This window comes from Chiloscyllium plagiosum, unplaced genomic scaffold (assembly GCF_037043375.1).
Source record: "Chiloscyllium plagiosum isolate Xiang-an unplaced genomic scaffold, Cpla_swu_hap1 HiC_scaffold_24, whole genome shotgun sequence".
Classification (NCBI taxonomy): domain Eukaryota; kingdom Metazoa; phylum Chordata; class Chondrichthyes; order Orectolobiformes; family Hemiscylliidae; genus Chiloscyllium; species Chiloscyllium plagiosum.
This window is the reverse complement of record NW_028270162.1, coordinates 34,918,205-34,934,283: the sequence shown is the minus strand read 5'-3', so window position 1 is coordinate 34,934,283 and position 16,079 is coordinate 34,918,205. Positions and strand designations below refer to the sequence as shown.

At 52.4% G+C, this 16,079-nt stretch overlaps 1 protein-coding gene across 2 annotated transcripts in view; it reads left to right on the top strand.

Annotated features, from left to right (window-relative positions):
* LOC122562703 (transmembrane protein 132D-like) overlaps positions 1–16,079 on the top strand; it is a 1,133,444-nt gene that overhangs the window by 109,550 nt on the left and 1,007,815 nt on the right. The window lies entirely within an intron of this gene.

The window sequence follows — 16,079 nt, the reverse complement described above, 5'->3', positions numbered from 1 at the left end:
AACCCCCAGCCCTGCACTACATCACCCAGCCCTACACTAACCCCCCATATCATTGCACTACACCCCTCTCCACTGCACTGCACCCCATCACCACTGCACTAAATCCCCCTCACCACTGCAATACACCCCCACACCACTGCATTACACACCCCTCACCACTGCACTACACCCCTCACCACAGCACTACACCCCCTCACCACTGCACTACACCCCCCTCACCACTGCACTACACCCCCTCACCACTGCACACCCCCTCACCACTGCACTGCACATCCCCCCACCACTGCACTACATCTCCTCACCACTGCACTACACCCCCTCATCACTGCACTATACCCCCTCACCACTGCACCACACCCCCTCACCACTGCACTACACCATCTTCTCCCCTGCACTACACCCCTCACCGCTGCACTACACCCCCTCACCACTGCACCACACCCTCTCACCATTGCACTACACCCTCCTCTCCCCTGCACTACACCCCCTCACCACTGCACTACAAAAACTCCTCTCCACTGCACTACACTACACCTCCCACCACTGAACTACACCACCCATACCACTGAACTACACCTCCCTCACCACTGCACTACAGCCCCTCACCCCTGCACTACATCCCCTACCCTGCACTACACCCCCCATACCACTGCAAGACACCCCTCAGCACTGCACTACACCTCCTCACCACTGCACTACACCCCCTCAGCAACGCACTACACCACCTCATCACTGCACTACACCCCCTCACCACTGCACTACACCCCAACACCACTACACTCCACCCCATCACCACTGCACTACATCCCCTCACCATGCACTGCACTCCTTCACCACTGCACTCCACCGCAACACCACTGCACTCCACCCCATCACCACTGCACTGCACCCCCTCATCACTGCACTGCACCCCCTCACCACTGCACTACACCCCTCACTACTGCACTACATCCCCCACCACTGCACTACACCTCCCTCACCACTGCACTGCACACCCCACCACTGCACTACACACCCCATACCACTGCACTACACCCCTCACCACTGCACTACACCCCATCACCACTGCACTACACCCCCTACTGCTGCATTACCCCCCCATATCACTGCACTACACCCCTCACCACTGCACTGCACCCCCTCACCACTGCACTACACCCCTCATCACTGCACTACATCCCCTCACCACTTACTACACCCACTTACCACTGCACTACACCCCCTCACCGCTGCAATACACCCCCTCACCACTGCACTACATCCACTCACCACTACATTACACCACCTCACCACTGCACTACACCCCCTCACCACTGCACTACACCCCCTCACCACTGCACTACACCCCCTCACCGCTGCAATACATCCCCTCACCACTGCACTACATCCTCTCACCACTACATTACACCACCTCACCACTGCACTGCACCCCTCAGCACTTCACTACACCCCCTCACCACTGCACTACACCCCCTCACCGCTGCAATACACCCCCTCACCACTGCACTACATCCTCTCACCACTACATTACACCCCCTCACCACTGCACTGCACCCCCTCACCGCTGCAATACACCCCCTCACCACTGCACTACGTCCTCTCAGCATTGCACTACACCCCCTCAATACTGCATACACCCCCTCACCACTGCACTACACCCCCTCACCACTGCACTACACCCCTCATCACTGCATCCCCTCACCACTGCACTGCACATCCCCCCACAACTGCACTACATCTCCTCACCACTGCACTACACCCCCTCATCACTGCACTATACCCCCTCACCACTGCACCACACCCCCTCACCACTGCACTACACCCTCTTCTCCCCTGCACTACACCCCTCACCACTGCACTACACCCCCTCACCGCTGCAATACATCCCCTCACCACTGCACTACATCCTCTCACCACTACATTACACCACCTCACCACTGCACTGCACCCCTCAGCACTTCACTACACCCCCTCACCACTGCACTACACCCCCTCACCGCTGCAATACACCCCCTCACCACTGCACTACATCCTCTCACCACTACATTACACCCCCTCACCACTGCACTGCACCCCCTCACCGCTGCAATACACCCCCTCACCACTGCACTACGTCCTCTCAGCATTGCACTACACCCCCTCAATACTGCATACACCCCCTCACCACTGCACTACACCCCCTCACCACTGCACTACACCCCTCATCACTGCATCCCCTCACCACTGCACTGCACATCCCCCCACAACTGCACTACATCTCCTCACCACTGCACTACACCCCCTCATCACTGCACTATACCCCCTCACCACTGCACCACACCCCCTCACCACTGCACTACACCCTCTTCTCCCCTGCACTACACCCCTCACCACTGCACTACACCCCCTCATCACTGCACCACACCCCCTCACCACTGCACTACACCCTCTTCTCCCCTACACTACACCCCCTCATCACTGCACTATACCCCCTCACCACTGCACTACACCCACTCACCACTGCACTACACCCCTCATCACTGCACACCCTCTCACCACTGCACTACACCCTCCTCTCCCCTGCACTATACCCCTCACCCCTGCACTACATCCCCTACCCTGCACTACACCCCCCATACCACTGCAATACACCCCTCAGCACTGCACTACACCTCCTCACCACTGCACTACACCCCCTCAGCAACGCACTACACCACCTCATCACTGCACTACACCCCCTCACCACTGCACTACATCCCCTCACCACTGCACTGCACTCCTTCACCACTGCATTCCACCCCAACACCACTGCACTCCACCCCATCACCACTGCACTACACCCCCTCATCACTGCACTGCACCCCCTCATCACTGCACTACACCCCTCACCACTGCACTACATCCTCCCCCGCTGCACTACACCCTCCACCCCTGCACTACACCCCCTCATCACTGCACTACACCCCTCACCACTGCACTACATCCTCCCCCGCTGCACTACACCCCCCACCCCTGCACTACACCCCCCATACCACTGCACTACACCCCTCACCACTGCACTGCAACCCCTCACCACTGCACTACACCCCATCACCACTGCACTACACCCCCTCACCACTGCACTACATCCCCTCACCACTGCAATATACCCCCTACCCCTGCACTACACCCCCCCAAACCACAGCACTACGCCCCTCACCACTGCACTACACCCCCTCACCACTGCATTATACCGCCATACCACTGCACCACATCCCCTCACCACTGCACTACACCCCTCACCACTGCACTACACCACTCACCACTGCACTACAACCCCTCACCACTGCACTACATCCTCTCACTGTTGCACTACAGACCCCCACCCCTGCACTACACCTCCTCACCACTGCACTACATTCCCTCACCACTCTACTACACCCCCTCACCACTGCACTACACCCCCTCACCACTGCACTACATCCACTCAATACTGAACTCCACCCCCTCACGAATGCACTACACCCCCCTTACCACTGCACTACACCCACTCACCACTGCACCAAACCCCCCTTACCATGCAATACAACCCCACCACTGCACTATACCCCTTCACTACTGCACTACACCCCCCTCATCACTGTACTACACCACCTCACCACTGCATTACACCCCCTACCACTGCACTACACCCCCTGTCTACTGCACTACATCCCCTCACCACTGGGCTACACCCTCCGCACCACTGCATGACACCCCCTCACCACTGCACTACATCCCCTCATCTCTGCACTACAACCCCTCACCACTGTACTACATCCTCTCACCACTGCACTATACCCCTCAACACTGCACCTCACCCCCTCACCACTGCACTACACTCCCTCACCACTGCACTACACCCCTCACCACAGCACTACACTCCCTCACCACTGCACTACACCCCTCACCACAGCACTACATCCCCTCACCACTGCACTACATGCCCTCACCACTGCACTACACCCCCTCACCACTGCACTACATCCCCTCACCACTGCACTACATCCTCTCACCACTGCACTACACCCCTGCACCAAAGCACTACACCCCCTTCACTGCACTACACCCTCCTCTCCACTGAACTACACCTCCCACCACTGAACTACACCACCCATACCACTGCACTACACCATCCTCATCACTGCACTACACCCCCTCACCCCTGCACAACACCGCCTACCCTGCACTACACCCCCCATACCACTGCAATCCACCCCTCAGCACTGCACTACACCTCCTCACCATTGCACTACACCCCCTCAGCAATGCACTACACCCCTCACCACTGCACTAAAACCGCTCACCACTGCACTACATCCCATCACCACTGAACTACACCCCCCCCCACTGCATTACAACGTCCATACCACTGCACTACATCCCCCTCACCACTGCACTACACCCCTCACCACTGCACTACACCCCCTCACCACTGCACTACACCCCCTCACCACTGCACTACACCCCTCACCACTGCACTACACGCCATCATCACTGCACTACACCCCCTCACCACTGCACTACATCCCCTCACCACTACACTACATCCCCCCACCACTGCACTACTCCCCCCACCACTGCACTACATCCCCCTCACCACTGCACTACACACCCCCACCACTGCATTACACATCCCCCACCACTGCACTACACCCCCCTCATCACTGCACTACACCCCTCACCACTGCACTACACCCCCTACCACTGCACTACACCCCCTGCCTACTGCACTACATCCCCTCACCACTGGGCTACACCCCCCGCACCACTGCACTACACCCCCTCACCACTGCACTACATCCCCTCACCACGGCACTACACCCCCTCACCACTGCACTACATCCCCTCACCACTGTACTACACCCCTCACCACTGCACTACACCCCCTCTCCACTGCACTACACCCCCTCACCACTGCACTACATCCGCTCACCAATGCACTACACCTCCTCTCCCCTGCACTACACCCCTCACCACTGCGCTACATCCCCTCACCACTGCACTACACCCCCTTACCACTGCACTATATCCGCTCACCAATGCACTACACCTCCTCTCCCCTGCACTACACCCACCACTGCACTACACCCCCTCACTACTGCACTACACCCCCTCACCACTGCACTACATCCTCTCACTGCTGCACTACAGATCCCCATCCCTGCACTACACCTCCTCACCACTGCACTACATCCCCTCACCACTGTACTACACCCCCTCACCACTGAACTACACCCCCTCACCTTTGCCATACACCCCCTCACCACTGCACTACATCCTCTCACCACTACATTACACCACCTCACACTGCACCAAACCCCCTCAGCACTTCACTACACCCCCTCAATACTGCACTACACACCCTCACCACTGCACTACGTCCTCTCACCACTACATTACACCACCTCACCACTGCTCTACACCCCCTCAGCACTTCACTACACCCCCTCAATACTGCACTACACCCCCTCACCACTGCCTACACCCCCCTCACCACTGAACTACACCCCCCCCACTGCATTACAACGTCCATACCACTGCACTACATCCCCCTCACCACTGCACTACACCCCTCACCACTATGCTACATCCCCTCACCACTGCACTACACCCCCTCACCACTGCACTACACCCCCTCACCACTGCACTACATCCCCTCATCTCTGCACTACAACCCCTCACCACTGTACTACATCCTCTCACCACTGCACTACATCCCCTCACCACTGGGCTACACCCTCCGCACCACTGCACGACACCCCCTCACCACTGCACTACACCCCCTGTCTACTGCACTACATCCCCTCACCACTGGGCTACACCCTCCGCACCACTGCATGACACCCCCTCACCACTGCACTACATCCCTTCATCTCTGCACTACAACCCCTCACCACTGAACTACATCCTCTCACCACTGCACTATACCCCTCAACACTGCACCTCACCCCCTCACCACTGCACTACACTCCCTCACCACTGCACTACACCCCTCACCACAGCACTACATCCCCTCACCACTGCACTACATGCCCTCACCACTGCACTACACCCCCTCACCACTGCACTACATCCCCTCACCACTGCACTACATCCTCTCACCACTGCACTACACCCCTGCACCAAAGCACTACACCCCCTTCACTGCACTACACCCTCCTCTCCACTGAACTACACCTCCCACCACTGAACTACACCACCCATACCACTGCACTACACCATCCTCATCACTGCACTACACCCCCTCACCCCTGCACAACACCGCCTACCCTGCACTACACCCCCCATACCACTGCAATCCACCCCTCAGCACTGCACTACACCTCCTCACCATTGCACTACACCCCCTCAGCAATGCACTACACCCCTCACCACTGCACTAAAACCGCTCACCACTGCACTACATCCCCTCACCACTGAACTACACCCCCCCCACTGCATTACAACGTCCATACCACTGCACTACATCCCCCTCACCACTGCACTACACCCCTCACCACTGTGCTACATCCCCTCACCACTGCACTTCACATCTCACCACTGCACTTCACCCCCTCACCACTGCACTACACCCCCTCACCACTGCACTACACCCCCTCACCACTGCACTACACCCCCTCACCACTACACTACATCCCCCCACCACTGCACTACTCCCCCCACCACTGCACTACATTCCCCCCACCACTGCACTACACCCCCCTCATCACTGCGCTACACCCCTCACCACTGCACTACATTCCATCATCACTGCACTACACCCCCCTCACCACTGTACTACACCACCTCACCACTGCATTACACCCCTCACCACTGCACTACACCCCCTGCCTACTGCACTACATCCCCTCACCACTGGGCTACACCCCCCCGCACCACTGCACTACACCCCCTCACCACTGCACTACATCCCCTCACCACGGCACTACACCCCCTCACCACTGCACTACATCCCCTCACCACTGTACTACACCCCTCACCACTGCACTACACCCCCTCTCCACTGCACTACACCCCCTCACCACTGCACTACATCCGCTCACCAATGCACTACACCTCCTCTCCCCTGCACTACACCCCTCACCACTGCGCTACACCCCCTCACCACTGCACTACACCCCCTTACCACTGCACTATATCCGCTCACCAATGCACTACACCTCCTCTCCCCTGCACTACACCCCTCACCACTGTACTACACCCCCTCACCACTGCACTACACCCCCTCACCACTGCACTACATCCTCTCACTGCTGCACTACAGATCCCCATCCCTGCACTACACCTCCTCACCACTGCACTACATCCCCTCACCACTGTACTACACCCCCTCACCACTGAACTACACCCCCTCACCTCTGCCATACACCCCCTCACCACTGCACTACATCCTCTCACCACTACATTACACCACCTCACCACTGCACTACACCCCCTCAGCACTTCACTACACCCCCTCAATACTGCACTACACACCCTCACCACTGCACTACGTCCTCTCACCACTACATTACACCCCCTCACCACTGCACTACATCCTCTCACTGCTGCACTACAGATCCCCATCCCTGCACTACACCTCCTCACCACTGCACTACATCCCCTCACCACTGTACTACACCCCCTCACCACTGAACTACACCCCCTCACCTCTGCCATACACCCCCTCACCACTGCACTACATCCTCTCACCACTACATTACACCACCTCACCACTGCACTACACCCCCTCAGCACTTCACTACACCCCCTCAATACTGCACTACACCCCCTCACCACTGCACTACACCCCCTCACCATTGCACAACCACCCTTCTCACCACTGCACTACACCCCCCTCACCACTGAACTACACCCCCCCACTGCATTACAATGTCCATACCACTGCACTACATCCCCCTCACCACTGCACTACACCCCCTCACCACTGCACTACACCCCTCACCACTGCACTACATCCCCTCACCACTACACTACATCCCCCCACCACTGCACTACTCCCCCCACCACTGCACTACATCCCCCTCACCACTGCACTACACACCCCCACCACTGCATTACACACCCCCCACCACTGCACTACAGCCCCACCACTGCACTATACCCCTTCACTACTGCACTACACCCCCTCACCACTGCACTACACCCCCCTCACCACTGTACTACACCACCTCACCACTGCATTACACCCCCTACCACTGCACTACACCCCCTGCCTACTGCACTACATCCCCTCACCACTGGGCTACACCCCCCGCACCACTGCACTACACCCCCTCACCACTGCACTACATCCCCTCACCACGGCACTACACTCCCTCACCACTGCACTACATCCCCTCACCACTGTACTACACCCCTCACCACTGCACTACACCCCCTCTCCACTGCACTACACCCCCTCTCCACTGCACTACACCCCCTCACCACTGCGCTACACCCCCTCACCACTGCACTACACCCCCTTACCACTGCACTATATCCGCTCACCAATGCACTACACCTCCTCTCCCCTGCACTACACCCCTCACCACTGTACTACACCCCCTCACCACTGCACTACACCCCCTCACCACTGCACTACATCCTCTCACTGCTGCACTACAGATCCCCATCCCTGCACTACACCTCCTCACCACTGCACTACATCCCCTCACCACTGTACTACACCCCCTCACCACTGAACTACACCCCCTCACCTCTGCCATACACCCCCTCACCACTGCACTACATCCTCTCACCACTACATTACACCACCTCAATACTGCACTACACCCCCTCACCACTGCACTACACCCCCTCACCACTGCACAACACCCCCTCACCACTGCACTACACCCCCCTCAACACTGAACTACACCCCCCCCACTGCATTACAACGTCCATACCACTGCACTACATCCCCCTCACCACTGAACTACACCCCCTCACCACTGTGCTACATCCCCTCACCACTGCACTACACCTCCTCACCACTGCACTACACCCCCTCACCACTGCACTTCACCCCTCACCACTGCACTACACCCCCTCACCACTGCACTTCACCCCTCACCACTGCACTACACGCCAACATCACTGCACTACACCCCCCTCCACTTCACTACATCCCCTCACCACTACACTACATCCCCCCACCACTGCACTACTCCCCCTCACCACTGCACTACACCCCCTCACCACTGCACTTCACCCCTCACCACTGCACTACACGCCAACATCACTGCACTACACCCCCCTCCACTTCACTACATCCCCTCACCACTACACTACATCCCCCCACCACTGCACTACTCCCCCTCACCACTGCACTACATCCCCCTCACCACTGCACTACACACCCCCACCACTGCATTACACACCCCCACCACTGCACTACACCCCCCTCATCACTGCACTACACCCCTCACCACTGCACTACACGCCATCATCACTGCACTACACCCCCTCACCACTGCACTACATCCCCCTCACCACTGCACTACATCCCCCCACCACTGCACTACTCCCCCTCGCCACTGCACTACACCCCTCACCACTGCGTTACACGCAATCATCACTGCACTACACCCCCTCACCACTGCACTACATCCCCTCACCACTGCACCACACCTCCTCCTCATCACTGCACTACACTCCCTCACCACTGCACTACACCCCCCTCACCACTGCACTACACCCCCCTCACCACAGCACTACACCCCCCTCACCACTGCACTACACCCCCCACCACTGCACTACACCCCCCACCACTGCACTACACCCCCCCTCACCACTGAACTACAACTGCCTCACTACTGCATTACACCCCCTCACAACTGCACTACACCTCCCTCACCACTGCACTACACCCCCCACCCCTGCACTACACCACCCATACCACTGCACTACACCCCTCACCACTGCACTACACCCCCTCACCACTGCACTACACCCCCCAAACCACTGCACTACACCCCCTCACCACTGAACTACAACCGCCTCACTACTGCACTACACTCCCTCACCACTACACTGCACCCACCTCACCACTGCACTACACCCCCCCACCACTGCACTACACACCCCCACCACTGCATTACACACCCCCCACCACTGCACTACACCCCCCCATCACTGCACTACACCCCTCACCACTGCACTGCACCCCCTCACATCTGTACTACACCCCCTCACCACTGCACTACACCCCCACCAATGCATTATCCTCCCTCCCCCCACCACATCACTGCACCATCCCCCCCCCAAATGCATCATCCACCCTCCCCCACCACTGCACCACACCCCCAGCACCACTGCAGCACTCCATTCCCCCAACCACTGCACCACCCCCTCCCACCAGCACTGCACCACCTCCTTGTTCAAATCAAGTGAGACCCTCAGCAGGATCTGGAAAATATAAACAATTTCCTATATTTTTAGAGCCACCTCTCAGCGAAGTGAGAGACATGGATAACAACCTTCACTGTTACCTCCGTTATGCCAGGCTCAGCCTTTGGCCGACCAAGTAAAGAAACCAGGATCTCAAACCTGAGACAAAGGTCATGCTTTAACAAGCAGCAGTGAACTCTGTGTTCATATATGCTTTGGGCAATATAGAATAAGCACCTCAAAACACTGGATTAGAACCAGCGGTGTCTTCACAAATTGCTCCAAATCTTGTGTAAAGAAAGAAAGTCCAACAGCAGTATCTTCTCCTTGGCCAACATGTCCAATGTCCAGGTTTTGGTCATTTAAGTCCAGCTCCGTGGGGCAGGACCTGTTGCTATACACCTGATACCAAACCCCTGAAGTAACTGGTCGTCAGAATTCAGTCATGGCAGGAACCCCCATGAGGACAATGGAAATGTGCTCAAAGTTACCGTGAAGACCGCAAACATCTGCACTGAGTCCTGGAAGTCCCTGGTTTGTGACCATCCAACTCGGTGTGCATTTGGTCAGAAAGGTAGTGAATGTATCAAGGAAGGTATCTCACCAAGAACAAACAGAAGCAAAGTTGAGATGGCCACTTCCAAACATCTCAACTATCTGACTTGTTAGGCACCATATGCTAGAAATGTTGCAGGATCTACAGACCATATGTTGGATCTACCGGCCATCTTGGAAGTGGAAGCATGTCATCCTTAATATAGACTATCTAAGATGAATAATTGTGTATTTAACTGTATTCAGGAAGTAGACAATTGCCTGGGGATTGATTTGTGCTCCTATTTGTCAGAACAGACTGAGACTCTGGGTGTTGGAGTTTGGAGGTACATCTGTGTAAAGTATAAATAAAAGCTTATAAATGTATTTAATTTATGCTATTTAGAACAGGAGACAGGCTGGAGTTACCTGACCTTGTCAGTTCCAGTTGCCCTATCACTACACTTGCAACATTGGTAGACCAGCACATCCAAAGGTTACATCCCACCCCTGATTATCCTCATGTCAGAATATCTCTTCCTTTCATGTTTCCAAACTGGAAACTTAAAATCCATTTCGCAATCAACAACACACAGAAGCTATCCCCACACCTTAACATGACACTCTTAAAGTAGATAATTCAATATTCTTCATAGAATATTATTACAAAGCTGTAGGTGGACCTAACCCAGATGCATGTACAAATGGTCACATAGGGAAAATGAAATGGACCACCGAATGACTTAAAGAAATAACAGAATATCTCATTGTTGGCCGAACATTTTCTATTTAGGTGACGAGTTTAATTTTTAAAATAAGTTTGCATACTCTAATCATACATAAGTCCACTTGAAAAATTTCTTCACAATTCTAGACAACACATTTTGGGAAAAAGTGTCTTAAGATATTAATCACCTCAACATAAGGAGCCAGGAAGGGTAAATGCAAAGCACTGCAGGGTTAATAGACTGGATTCTTGATTGTGCTTTTACTTGCAGCCATCAAACATAAATCACCCTGCTGTCACTTACATGCATACTGCACTGCTCGGTTAATTTGCTACTATGCAAGTTCACATTCCATTAATAACTCACAAAGAGAAAAAAAACTGTCTGCTTTCATCACAGGAGCCACTGCATAATGAAGAGAATGCAATCCCATTTAAGAAAGAGCAGCTCACTCAGCAAGGGCTGAGCTCCAATTGGGGCAGCTTTATTTCATGAAATTCATCATCACAGCTATTAAAGAAATTAGTAATGATAACTGAAGTACCATGTGGTGTCAATTAAGCTCAGAATGTGGAAAATATGAGTTGAAGTGATCAGGGAGAGAGGAAAAAGACTTTGGACAACATGTAAGCATAGGCTCAGAATCTAAGAGGAGCATTCAACACCCAGCTTGTATTTAATAGTTTCAACGCTCATCACTTAATGCCCATACATATAATACAGTAAAATATAGTGTTTATATCAAAGGAATCAGTCCCTTTCACTGCTGTCCAGAGTGTTGAGGGGTTCTTTTCACTGGTGGTTGCTTGTTTTGTGCTGAAAGAAGAGGTGACGTGCAGTTGCAAATTATGGTTATGGGGCTCTTGAGCTATTTCACTGATGCCTAATGCCTGTTTGGTACAATTGCTTGATGGCCTGAAAAAGATTTAGGAGCACTGTTTCCAAATATAAAACTGTTTTATTAAAAAAGCCAAATATAGGTGATAGGATATCAAAATGCAGTTCTCAAGTTAGAAATGGATAGAGGGAGAGCCCCAGATGTTCTGCCCATTTTTATACAGGCATTAAGCAGCAGCCCTTGAAGGGGCCTACTAGAAGTCATCACATTTGCTTAGTCCTCTAAGAGCTCAACATGCAAATAAGTACCTGGATGTTCCCACATGACCACAGATTCTGCAAAGCAGCACTCCAGGCAGAGGCTGTATTTGGAGATCACGCTGTTATATATATATCAGTGCAGCTGTAAATAAACCTATCAGAGACCTTCAACTAAACATATTCCATGGACCTCTTTTGTGTTATGATTTGGTAAAACAATAATATTACAGAGGCTCCTCAAAACACCACACTCCTCCAGCCCTTCCACACATTACCTTACCTGGAGTGTCTAGAGTACTCGTGTGAGCAACTGAGGAGACAAATCACAAACCTTAAAAAAAGGCTATTTTATAATTATTAAGGAAAGGCAATGTGTTATAAAGATCATAGAATGGTTGGAGCAGAGAAAGAGACCATGCAGTCTATTCTCATTGGTGCCAGCTCTCTACAACAGCAATTCCTGGTCACACTACCCATCCTTTCCCATAGCCCTGAAAATGATTCTCCAAGATTTCTCTTTGTCACACACGTTATCCAAGGCCTTATATGGTTGCATCCTCTAACGCAGGGTTAGATTCTGACAGTATTACCTGGAACATTACCCATGAAGATTTAGATGGAGTAAAACTTGCTCTACTTCCCAGATAATGATGCAACTACACACATCACTCTTACCGACTCCGCCTCCCACAATTCCCATCAAAACCCAATCCTACCCCAACACCTGGTCACTGCAGTTCCCCCATCCCACTGTAAACACTTAACCACCCTCAACCCATCTACACCAATCCCCTCCCTCCCAGGAAACCTGAATTGCCACAGAACACAGAAATCTGACTGCTAAAACCAGTCAATACAGCACCCCCCCAACCCTAACTCAACTCCATATGTTCAGCCAACTGTTCCCCTACCTGCTTGCTATCCTTCTCCTTTCCCTATTAATTCAGCACCACCCCACTCTTTCACTTACCTGGCATCCTTCTCCCTAACCCATCCACCTGCCACCCTACCCCTTCACCTACCTGACAGCCTATACCCTTATCTATTGGTCCCATCATTACTTGCTCACCTGCTGCTCTAGTCCATCAGCTACTTCAGCTGTTGAGGAGACATTGGGACCTTTAAACTGTGTTTACTGACTGAACACAGCAACTACTGCCATAACAAGTGCGCATGGTCTCTGTGGAGATTCTCTCCTGCACTGCCCAAGTAGGTTGTTGGGCTGCATCCTTTGGAATGGATCCTGCACTGAATGTTGAGCTTGAACACAAAGCTAAGAAGGTAACTTTTCATCTGATCTGAGGTGGAAGTCAGATTCCGCCAGAGATCAGGATATTTGGGCTAAAACATTTCCACTGAAAAGCTGCGGGACTGTTTCAACAATTCCGGGTGCATCAATTTGATGACATTGCACTGTGGGGGTCTGGCTGCTGAGTCGTAGTTCTGATCTGACAGCTGTAACAAATAGACATATATTCCCATTTCATGCTTGAAGTACATGGTCTCGTGTGCATGGGGGTGATGGAGGAGCTGAGGCCTGAGATATTGGTTGAAATGAGCCATACGTAATTACCCAACATTCAGAATGAGAAGTGACCTCCATGGATGAGATCCTGAGTCTGAAGTTTGACTCTGAGAGTCGATCAACTTCCTGCCCATTTTACCTTTCCATTGACCTCAGTAGCAGGTATCTGTTTTCCATCCCACCCTTCAGTTTCTCTGGTTTTTGGTTAAGATTTAAAGGACAGAACCTATAGCACACACTATCTGCAAGAAGGTCGTTCATCAGAACACAGCCGAGACTTCAATGCAGGGTCAATCGCACAGTTACCCCTCAGGACTGAAGTGAAGCTGATGATTATGTTGTATGTCATAGATGGAGAATTTGGAACCAATAGACAATCACATGGAGTGCTCTCCAACCCCTATCCATTCAATATAACCTTTTGTTGATAGCCAAACAGTCCCCTTGACCTGACATTATAAGGTAAGAAACCTTCCGTTCCCTTTCAAAGCTTTTGTGAAGAGCTGGTTAGACTAATCTGTTTTGCGTCTTTTCTCAATTTACAATAGGTACTAGTGGGAGAAAGTTGCCACCCCATTTTCTTTCTCCTGAAATTATCGTTACTGGGGAGGAAAGTCACTTTTTTTAAAAGCAAAGTTTAAAAACCACGCAACACCAGGGTTATAGTCCAATCAGTTTTTAACAAGCAAGACAAGCCAATAATGCTTGTGAAGTTACAACAATTGAGGAGGACAAGACCTGAGGAAATTCATTCACCTCTCTTATCTCACAATTGCAATCCCCATGTCAGCATTGTTCAAGGCCTCAATGTACTTTGATCAGTGCTGCCTATAGCTATTGCTGTATGGGCTAATTAATTTGAAACAAATGCTATTTTTTGTTCAAAATGTGTTTCTGCACCTTTCTGTGTGCAGCTGTTGTTTTAGGTGTGTGAGAAAATCACTCATTGTATTTGGTTTTTGCAGCAATTTGTGTTTTCACTGGGCAGAACTGAGATTTGTTTGTTCTTGATCTTTTGTTGTTTCTTGCGCCTGAGGAAAGGACAGAAATTGTGATCCCAATACCACATTAATTGTACAAATAAAACTGTGCTTCTGTGTGTGACCTTCAAACATTGGATTAACTCTCATTTTTCCACTTCATATTCTCGATAGAAACCAGAAACCCTGCCCTATTTGAGGTCGGTCAGTATTTTTTAGCCAGTCAATACTGACTCTGTGAACTTCAGGATTTCCCAGATTCAATTCACGTTTTGTGTTAACTGAAGCTTGCCTCAGCCACACCATTGCTGGAAGAGGTGCTGCAGGACTCCAATTTTCTTGAGTTAGAATTGGAAAAGAAGGCTGGGGTTCCCGTTCCTGATCGATGACCAGGGAAACATGCAGGAAATGACATATTTCGGATGGTACAACAGAAGGAGACCGGACTTCTGCAATTACTGTTCTCCTCAAACAGCCTGCACTTGTTCTGTGTTAGTAGCTTTCCCATGAAAAATGCTGTATCTGAAGTCACCTTTCCAGATGTTCGTGGACCGGGATTGCGTTCCCTTACTTCCACTTCACATTTCTGAATTCGGCTGTTGAACTGCCTGCAGAATTTTGTGAAGGATTTTCATGATTGACTAGCATTGACGGGATGTAATTGCTAAATTACCCGGCAAAGTTATATTTCCTGAGATTGGTGTTGTTATAGGAAAATACAACTTGTGTGAACAGTTGACCAAAGTTAGCTGCTTTGTTATTCTGGCTTGTATGGTGTGAGCCGTTGCTCAGTCAGTAACTGGGTTCCAAAATTCAGAGTTCAAGCCTTACTCTGGGGCTTGA